A 9,131-nucleotide genomic window follows, 5' to 3' on the forward strand; every position below is an offset into this window, starting at 1 on the left:
ATGTTTCGTTTCATTCACTAAACCACGTTTCTCTTATCAAGCACCATTTTTTCATCAACCCTCATTGCCAACTAAAAATTGGGGTAGTCCCCTAAGATTTGGGGATTTCCCAAAGTGAACATTTGATTGACAGTTTTGCATTTCTGATGCACATCCCATTGCAAGTGTTAGGGTTTTAATTATCTCTTTTGAGGTAAAGGAAAATTGCTTTGGTCTGTTGCTAGGGCATAGCATGGGTCCCATTGGACATAATTGTTTTATCTTGATGTGGTATTAGTGGCATCCCCTGTTTCGATCTCATAGCCTCCTAAAAAATGTACAAAAGTAAGAAGAAAATTTCTACTCTCCTCTCCCTTTAAGGCTTTTTTATCTTTCTACTTCAAAAGTTATAAAAGAATGATATAAAAATTAAATAAAAAATGAAATGAGGGCATCCCATGGTGTTTGGAATCTGAATTAAGCATGTTTTAGTGGTTCAAATAAGTCCTATTCAAAGAGAAGAAGAAGAAGAAGAGAAGAAGAAGAAGAAGAAGAAAGCTATTGAACTAGAGAGTCTAAACCCTCCTAGTCAACCATAATCTCTATTATATTAAAATAAGGGTACAAAGTCAAATATACCCTACTTAAGTATGGGACAAGAGAAATAAAAAAATAATACAGAATTGCCACATCACTACACTGATTAAACTATAATGAAAGGACTAAGTTACCCTTACTCAACCAATTCTAACACTCCCCCTCAAGCTGGAGAATGTATTTCATATAATCCCAGTTTGTTACATATATAGTTCACTCTCCTTGAACTCAAACCCTTTGTGAACAAGTTTGTCCATTGATCACCTGAATTCACGTGTTCTTTGCTTATCAATCTAGTAAGGACTTTCTCCCTCACAAAATGGCAATAAACCTCGATGTGTTTTGTCCTTTCATGGAAAACTAGATTAGATGAGATGTGGATTGCAGCTTGGTTGTCATAGTACAATCTCATAGGATTGCTCATTGAGAATCCAACTTCTTGCAAAAGATTTTTCAACCATACTAATTCACATGTGGTGTGTGCCATGGCCCTGTATTCAGCTTCAACACTACTTTTTACTACAACAGTTTGCTTCTTACTCTTCCACGTCACCAGATTTTCTCCAAGAAACGTGCTATAACCTGTAGTGGATCTCTTGTCAAACATTGAGCCTGCCCAATTTGCATATGCATATCCAACTATCTTAAGTCTTCCCCTAGTTTGTACAACAATCTGTGACCTAAAGCTTCCTTTAAGTATCATACAATTCTAAGAATTGCATCCCAATGAGGTATTAGGGGATTTTGCATAAATTGGCTCACTGAACTAACGACAAAGAAGATGTCTGGTCTACTAATGGTTAGGTAGTTCATCTTCCCCACTAACTGTCTATATCTTCTAGGATCATCAAACATTTCACTTGCATCATTGCTCAACTTAGCATTTGGTTCCATGGGTGTTTCAACTGGTTTAGCACCTAACAACCCTAATTCTTCTAATAGATTAAGAACATATTTTCTTTGGCACAAATTTATACCTTGTTTCAACCTGGCAACTTCTCTACCCAAGAAATACTTCAACTTCCCAAGATCTTTTGTTTGGAAATGGTCTTGCAGGAAGGCCTTTAGCCTGTCAATCCCTAGTCTATCACAACCAGCTATAACTATATCATCCACATAAATGACTATAAAATCTTTTTGGTTTCAAAATTATAGTTGAACACAGAGTGATTGACCTAACATTGTTTCATTCTGAAATCTTTCACCAATTCACTGAACCTTCTGTTGATGATCCCATTCCAACTATTCCTATTATGCCTGAGCCTTCACCTCCTCCAATGCAAATTCCTACTGAACGACCACGAATCCGGCAAGATAACACAATCCACCAGATTCATTCCCTCCACCAATCTTCTTCACCATCTTGAGATCCTAAAAAACACAAGATGAAGGGTAAAAAGTGATAGAACAATGAAAGGCCTTAATTAATTTACTAACAGACATATAGAATAGAGGATATAGAAAGAGATGTAGTATCAACATTACCAACACCACAAATGGGAGAAGAAGAAATATTGACTAGGGTAACAGTTTGGGATGTGGAAGTTTCAGAAAGAGAAGAAAACACCTGGATTCCTAGTCATGTGATCAGAGGCTCCAGAATCAATGATCCAATGAGAAGGTTTGGATGCCAGATAAGTCATACCTGAATGAGCAAGGATAGCAGTGTTCTATTGTGAAGTGGCCTGAAGGAACCTCTCATACTCATATCGTGGTAAACTCATATTCTCTTTCCCGAAAGTAGATGTAGATGTAGAATGTGCTTGATCTGTCTATTGATTATCACTCACATCACCACTACTAGAAATTGCATGGTTAGCCCATGTGGAAGGTGGGCCATGTAGATCATAACAGAAACTAATTGAATGTCCTTCTTTGCCACAATGTGTACACTTCCTAGTAGTGTGCCCTCTTCCTCTACCACAACCTGCCCTTGAGTCACGACCTCCACCACTTTCACTACCACGGTCAAGCATGGGACAACCATGACCTCATCGAAATGCATGGTCTCCCCCTCTATTTCCACATCCACCTCCTTTCGTTTTAACAAACACTTATCTGCCAGAATTTGTGGTACTCTCTATGGGTCCCAAGGAAATCCTACAGAACCGAGAGAATACTTCCTCAAGTGTAGGAAGAGTAGAACATTCCAATATTTGTGCTCTACCTGGTCTATATTCTGATTTCAGCCTTACTAAAAACATGGTTACAGCAACGATGAGGATAATAGAAAATTTCATCACATTAATAATAATAATAATAATAATAATAATAATAATAATAATAATAATAATAATAATAATAATAATAATAACAATAATAAAAACATTATTATTTTTTTTTACTTCAATATTTTGATACGTTCTATATTAATATGGGCAAGTCGTTAAAGCCACAAACACATAGGATTAACTGTATAATGTGTTCTTTTCTTATGGATGTAGTCCGATATGGTTTTAGTCACATTTGTTTCTAGAGAATAATGGAGAATATAAAGACCATTCTCAAGTTCTAAATGAGTAAGGAATTTGTTATTCAATTTAATTGTAATTTTATTACTAAATAAAATAGAATAACAATCCTTACATAGCTTAGAAGTTGAAATCAAATTTCTTCTAAGCTACAGAACATAAAGACAATAGTTTAATGTAACTATTCATTCTCTAAAAATTAAATCTACTGTTCCAATAGCAGCAACTGCAACAGTTGTAGTTGTCCCTAAGTAAAGCACAACCTCATCATCATTTAGTCTTCTGCTTTCCTTGAACCCCTGCAATGTGTTACATGCATGGAGAGAAACTCCAGACTCAATACACTAGGATGCAAAAGTGACCAACAGATTGGTTTTTATGACCTATGTTTCAAAATTACTATTTTTCTTCTTCTTGAGGGTTTCCAAATATTGAGGACAGTTCCTCTTCCAGTACCTGTTACTGGCAATGTTATCCAATTTCTTAGACATGAGCAATAGGTTAAGGTTATGTATCCAGCTTGCATAGTTGGGTCCTTGAGTTTGTTGTCATTTAACAATTTAGCGAATTGTCAATGTGCCATATCTGATAAAATGCATGATTAATTAGTTTACGACCTTAATATTATTTCATGTTATATTTTATAGGATGAACTTTTATCTATGTTCTATCTTCATTTGTTCATCTCTAAGATTTTCCTCCTATCTCAATCATGAGGACATAGTTCATGTCCATGGAAATGTAGGAAATCATATAGGTGCACGAGGCCAACTGTTTTAGTTGCATAACCCTATCACTTTCAGTGAAGGATCACATATCCACCCATCTAATGAGCTTTCCCTTTGGCCTCTACCAGACAAGGTTGATTGTCATTTTAGGTTAAACCTTTCTAACTAGTAAGTGTAGACCCATTATATCAGGAGTCCCATGGTACTATAGAAGAGTTTTCCATTTTAGGATATGCCCCTCCCATTAGTCTATGATGCCCCTATTATCTCATGAAGCAATCCCACTAACTATCTCAATGAAATGGATAACACAATTTTATGGTGCATCTCTACCCAGCAATTCATCATGTTTTCATTCTAATGACAGAAGACTTTTAGAGATATCATCTTATAATATTCCCTTTATCATTGCACTTATATTAATCATGAGGGAACATGTATAACAATCCCTAGGTCAGATATAGGTCATACCATGGTGGCTCCCACTAACTTTTATAAAGTTAGATTCAAATGAGCCCTTAATGGGCTAGAGTTCTCGTGAGGTTCCTCTTAGAGAGGAAGCTTTTGCGGGAGCCCATTAGAAAAGGAGATCATGCAATGATCTTGTGGCATCATGGCAATAATGTGCATTCAATCATGATGATCATGGAGAGCCACATAACCCAATTTAAAACTTATAAAACCTAGATCCTTTTAGATTAGCACATGATCAATCCATTAATGGACCAAGTTATCTAATAATTTTATCTTGGTATATGGGTTAAACTGTAAAAAGCAGTTCAGCCTATATAGAAGTCCATGATGAAGTGGGTTACTCTTGCTTTAATCTAATATAAAGGGGTTTTTCAAGTATGGGCTGAATTGTTCTATGCAATGGGCCATTAAACCCCTAGCCTAGATCGATTTTGGGTCACTTAAATAGTGATCCAAGGAGTTGTGATCAGACCCAAAACAACCATGGGTTCGACCCAACAAGATTGGACCAAAACTAGGTCAGACCTAGGGTTTGGTGTCCAAAACATGCATCAATTCAAATAGGCAACGATATGAAATTATCAATTATGACTTACAATCATATAAGTAAATAAATAGCAGATAATCAAAAATAAATAGCTAGGGTTGATAGTGTGGTGCTTCGAATCCAATCTGGACAAAAATGCATCCCTACAAAACTATAATCTATAGATCGATCTCCATCTGCAATCTTTGTGTTCTCTACAAGCTCTAATGATTTTTCCAATGTAAAAAAATAAAAAACCCTAATTTCTACTCCTTAAATCAGAAAAACCTAATACATTCTTTGTAGAAAAGAAAAAAAATTAATTACAGAGCACAATAAAATTTATAAATATGGGAAGCAAAGATCTTGTCACCATTAAGAGTTTGAACTTCACCATACTTTTAGCCCAAGATTTCAAGAATCGATAATAGAACAATTTTATAATATATCAAAACATATATTTAAATTCCAGATCATTGGCCCACTTTAAGAATTGAATTCTTAGAGATTTTTGTTAACTTCTTAAATTAGTTAGACTGGTTCTTGGTGATTTGAGTTTTGGTTCAAATCTGGTTTGGGTAAGTCCTAGGGCTAAACTTAGTACTTTGATACCACTATTGGAAGGGTTTAGATCCATCTTATGAATGGCTGAGCCATGATAGATGGTTGGGCAAATTTTCAAATTTTTTTTAATCTTTTTGGGAATTGAATTCCCTATGTTTTAAAAAATTGCATTTTTTCCAGATCATTGTTACACTAAATTGAACCAGATACAAAACCAAACAAAGAGGGAGATTTGTACTTGATATGAATACCACAAATGCAAATCCCAAGGTGGAAGTTCACACCTAAATTAGTCATAAAACCTACTTCCACTGAAGATGGCGCAGTGTGTACCTGAAGTCAGTTCAACAATACAATTTTTTTTGTAAAACTGAGATCCAACTACTTAGATTGAACTAAGGTGATGAGCTTGATATTCCATGAATTTTTCTTGCAAAAAATCAGAGGAAAATTGATCTAAATCAGTCTTAGATAGCTGATGTAGAACTAGGGAAAAAACTAGGAGACAAAAGGGTGTAGAGAGAACCAGAAGCTGCAAAAAGATGAAGCTGTCTTGGACTGGTCTGCCACCTCCTCTTTTATAATCTCTTATGGAGCTATCTCCTAATCTAATTGGGGGATAACCCAGATCTAAATCAAATATTGACTCTAATTAGAGATATACCTTATATTCTTATAAAATTAGGTGCTTCATACCTAGATCCAAACCCAAATTCATCCCATAACACATGACAACCAATTTAATTATGAACCTTAAGCCCATCAGCTATAAGGCTTACGACCCAAGGGTATCGCGTGGCCAATTTAAGCCTGATTTATATGGTGTGGGACCCCATAATGACCTCACATAAATTAACATGGGTTCGGCCCATCATCTATGAAAAGGCTTGGCCGAATTCACTAATAAACGTAGTGAACCTCTAAGAATATCACTATGGGCTCAACGTGGGTTTAACATTTACACTTAAATGATCATTGAATTCAGCCATCCTATGAAGATGTGAGAATAATGGACCTAAGTAAGATAAAGCCCATTAGGTAATCAGCTCTGTAATGGTCTCTTACACTTAACCTCTCGGCTCATAATGATAAAACACTACCCGACAAGGAATAATCTCTCCCTTGGCTACAAGGTGCAGTGTCACACTCTCTATTCGGATGAATCCCGAGAATTGAAATATTTTACAAAAATTTTACATAAAACAATATATATATATATATCCAAATCTCAAACACATTTGAAACCCACTACCGACAATTTAGGTTTCCATCAGAGAGAGTATAAGCTCTACCATTCACTTTATCCAACAAATGGGTCAATCCTATCACTATGATCACCCACTCAGATGAATTCTTAGACTGCCCTAACATACCCAAGCTTTGACCCTTGATGACATAACTGATTGGTATATGAAAGATAATCCAATTGAACACCTAATGTAGTACCATTATCAAGTCTAGGGTTATGTGTAACTTTTTAGTTTTGCCAATTAATTTTCAAGGTCTAGGTCATAACTGGAAAATGGTCTAGGTTTAGTATTTCATCCAAACACAGACTAGATGTGCTTTGAGTCTAACCCTACCAGTTGAGACAAGCTGCCCTAACTTTTTTGGCAGCACATTTATGTCAGCCTTGGTAGGATAAACTCCCCAAACCTATCCAATGGCTGAGAACATTCTAAACTAACATGAGTCTCATAAGTGTCCAGTTTAAGGGGTAATTACATAGAAATATATCGATATCAACATGGAACAATAATATACTTTTATTCATTTACAATAAATGCATTTATACATCAATATGATTGGAGCTAAGGGCATACACTATCTAACAAAACCCACTTTCAATTTGTTAAGTGGATCAAATTCTTGTCATCTGACTTGTTTCAAAGAAAGTTTCTTTGGGATCTATTAATTTCATCAATAACGTTGTTAGTAAGTTTAAAGCATCTCATAAGAAATCGAGTTATCATATTTGTTGTAGCTTTGAGGAGCGTTAATCTCCTTGCCATAGATAGGGTACTCTTCTTCCACCCAACAAGTTTTCTACTAATTTTATCCTTTAAGATGTGTTTGAAAGGAGTACAAATGCAAATATGTAGAGCGCAAAACCTTATATTTTGTATTATTTTGTATATATCTATGCTGTACATATTTGCATTTGTACTGCTTCCAAATTGAGCCTTAGGTCACCAAAAGTACTTTTTATAGCCCTACCATTAATGGTGGGGGCTCTCAAATAAAAATTGGTGTTTCATGAATGAGAACTCTTAACATTATAGCTAGAATTTTTTTGTCTGTTGGGGATATTTTTTGAAATTTGAATAGTTTTTGAAAAAATTGGACTTTGACTAGAGGCATTTGAAAAATTTCTAATAACGATCTTAATTTTGAAACAAAGAGGGAAAGTAGTTTTTCCAAAAATTAAGCAATTATCAGCAAATTGTAAAATCGGGATTTTTGGACCTTCTCTTGCCATTCTACAGTCGATAGGGTTCCCAGGCTTAGGGACTTCTCTCTCTAGTTTTGCTAAAGCTTTAGCACACGGAGCAAAAATGTATGGAGAGAGAGGGTCACCCTCTCGGATCCACTTAAAGGGAACAAATTCCCTGGTGGGAGAGCCATTAAGAAGAATCTAATAAGAGATTAATTTGATATATTCCATGACTCACCCAATCCATTTCTCACCGAAGCCAAATTTTCTAAGAACTTTTTCAATGAAATTCCACTCAAGTCTATCATAGGCTTTCTCCATGTCAATTTTACAAGCCAAGTCTTTCTTATAGTGTGAAACATCTCTTGATCTATAAGGATATTATTATTTATTTGTTTATTTTGTATAAAGGCACTTTGATACAGAGATATAATTTTGTCCAAGATAGGTTTTATTCTTTAACCACTTTATGAACTGTATCTCCTATCACATTCAGTTTTTTTTTTTTACCAAACAAGTTTTTTAACTCATCTGGCCCCGATGCTTTGAGGTCTTTCATAGAATGGAGGGCATTAATTATCTCATTTTTTTGCTTTTCTTATAGATGCAATTGTATGGAAAATTTTGTTATTTTTATCCCCAATATTTATCCAATCAATCCCTAATTTTTGGGCCCAATATGCTTCTTTGCAGATTAAAATATTATTTTATTTTTTTTTGTAGGTCTCCTTCCAAATTTGATAGAGATATGTTATTAGTGTCCTGCATCAAAGCCTTTTGGGTTTCTTCAAGTCATTGAGGAATATCATGCTTCTTTTTAAAAATATTCTTGTTCCACTCTCTAAGTTTATAGACCAAGTTATTTCTCTTTTGCACAAATTGCATAGCTCTAGATCCCATAGCCTTCCAGGCTTGACTAATAATATCTTTATAAGTTTGGATCTAAGCACCACATTGATTTGAACCTAAACGGTTTAGGTCCATTTGTAAGAGAAGGATCAGTTTGAAGAATTAGAGGAGTGTGATCTGAAGACAAAAAATAGAAGATTATACAGAATAAAGATCCCTCGAAGTTTCATTGACAAGAGCATAATCTAAGGAATAACAAATATGAAAATAAGGGCCTCCGTTCGTAAAATTTGTGAAAAATGTCGACTGATCCATAGGCGGAAATGAATTATAGTAATTTGTTTCAACCCGAGACATAAACAAAGACAAGGATAATCTTTCTAAAAAGGCTCTCTAAAGAATCCGATGTACAAATAAAGAATCTTTTTTGACATGAAATTGACATATCCATATATCTCTAACTCATGTTTATGAGATGATAAATTGGAGACCTTTCATTTTCAAATCCA

The sequence above is a fragment of the Nelumbo lutea genome, chromosome 5 (genome assembly GCF_056320005.1).
Source record: "Nelumbo lutea isolate HS-2025 chromosome 5, American lotus-T2T, whole genome shotgun sequence".
NCBI classification, from domain to species: Eukaryota; Viridiplantae; Streptophyta; class Magnoliopsida; order Proteales; family Nelumbonaceae; genus Nelumbo; species Nelumbo lutea.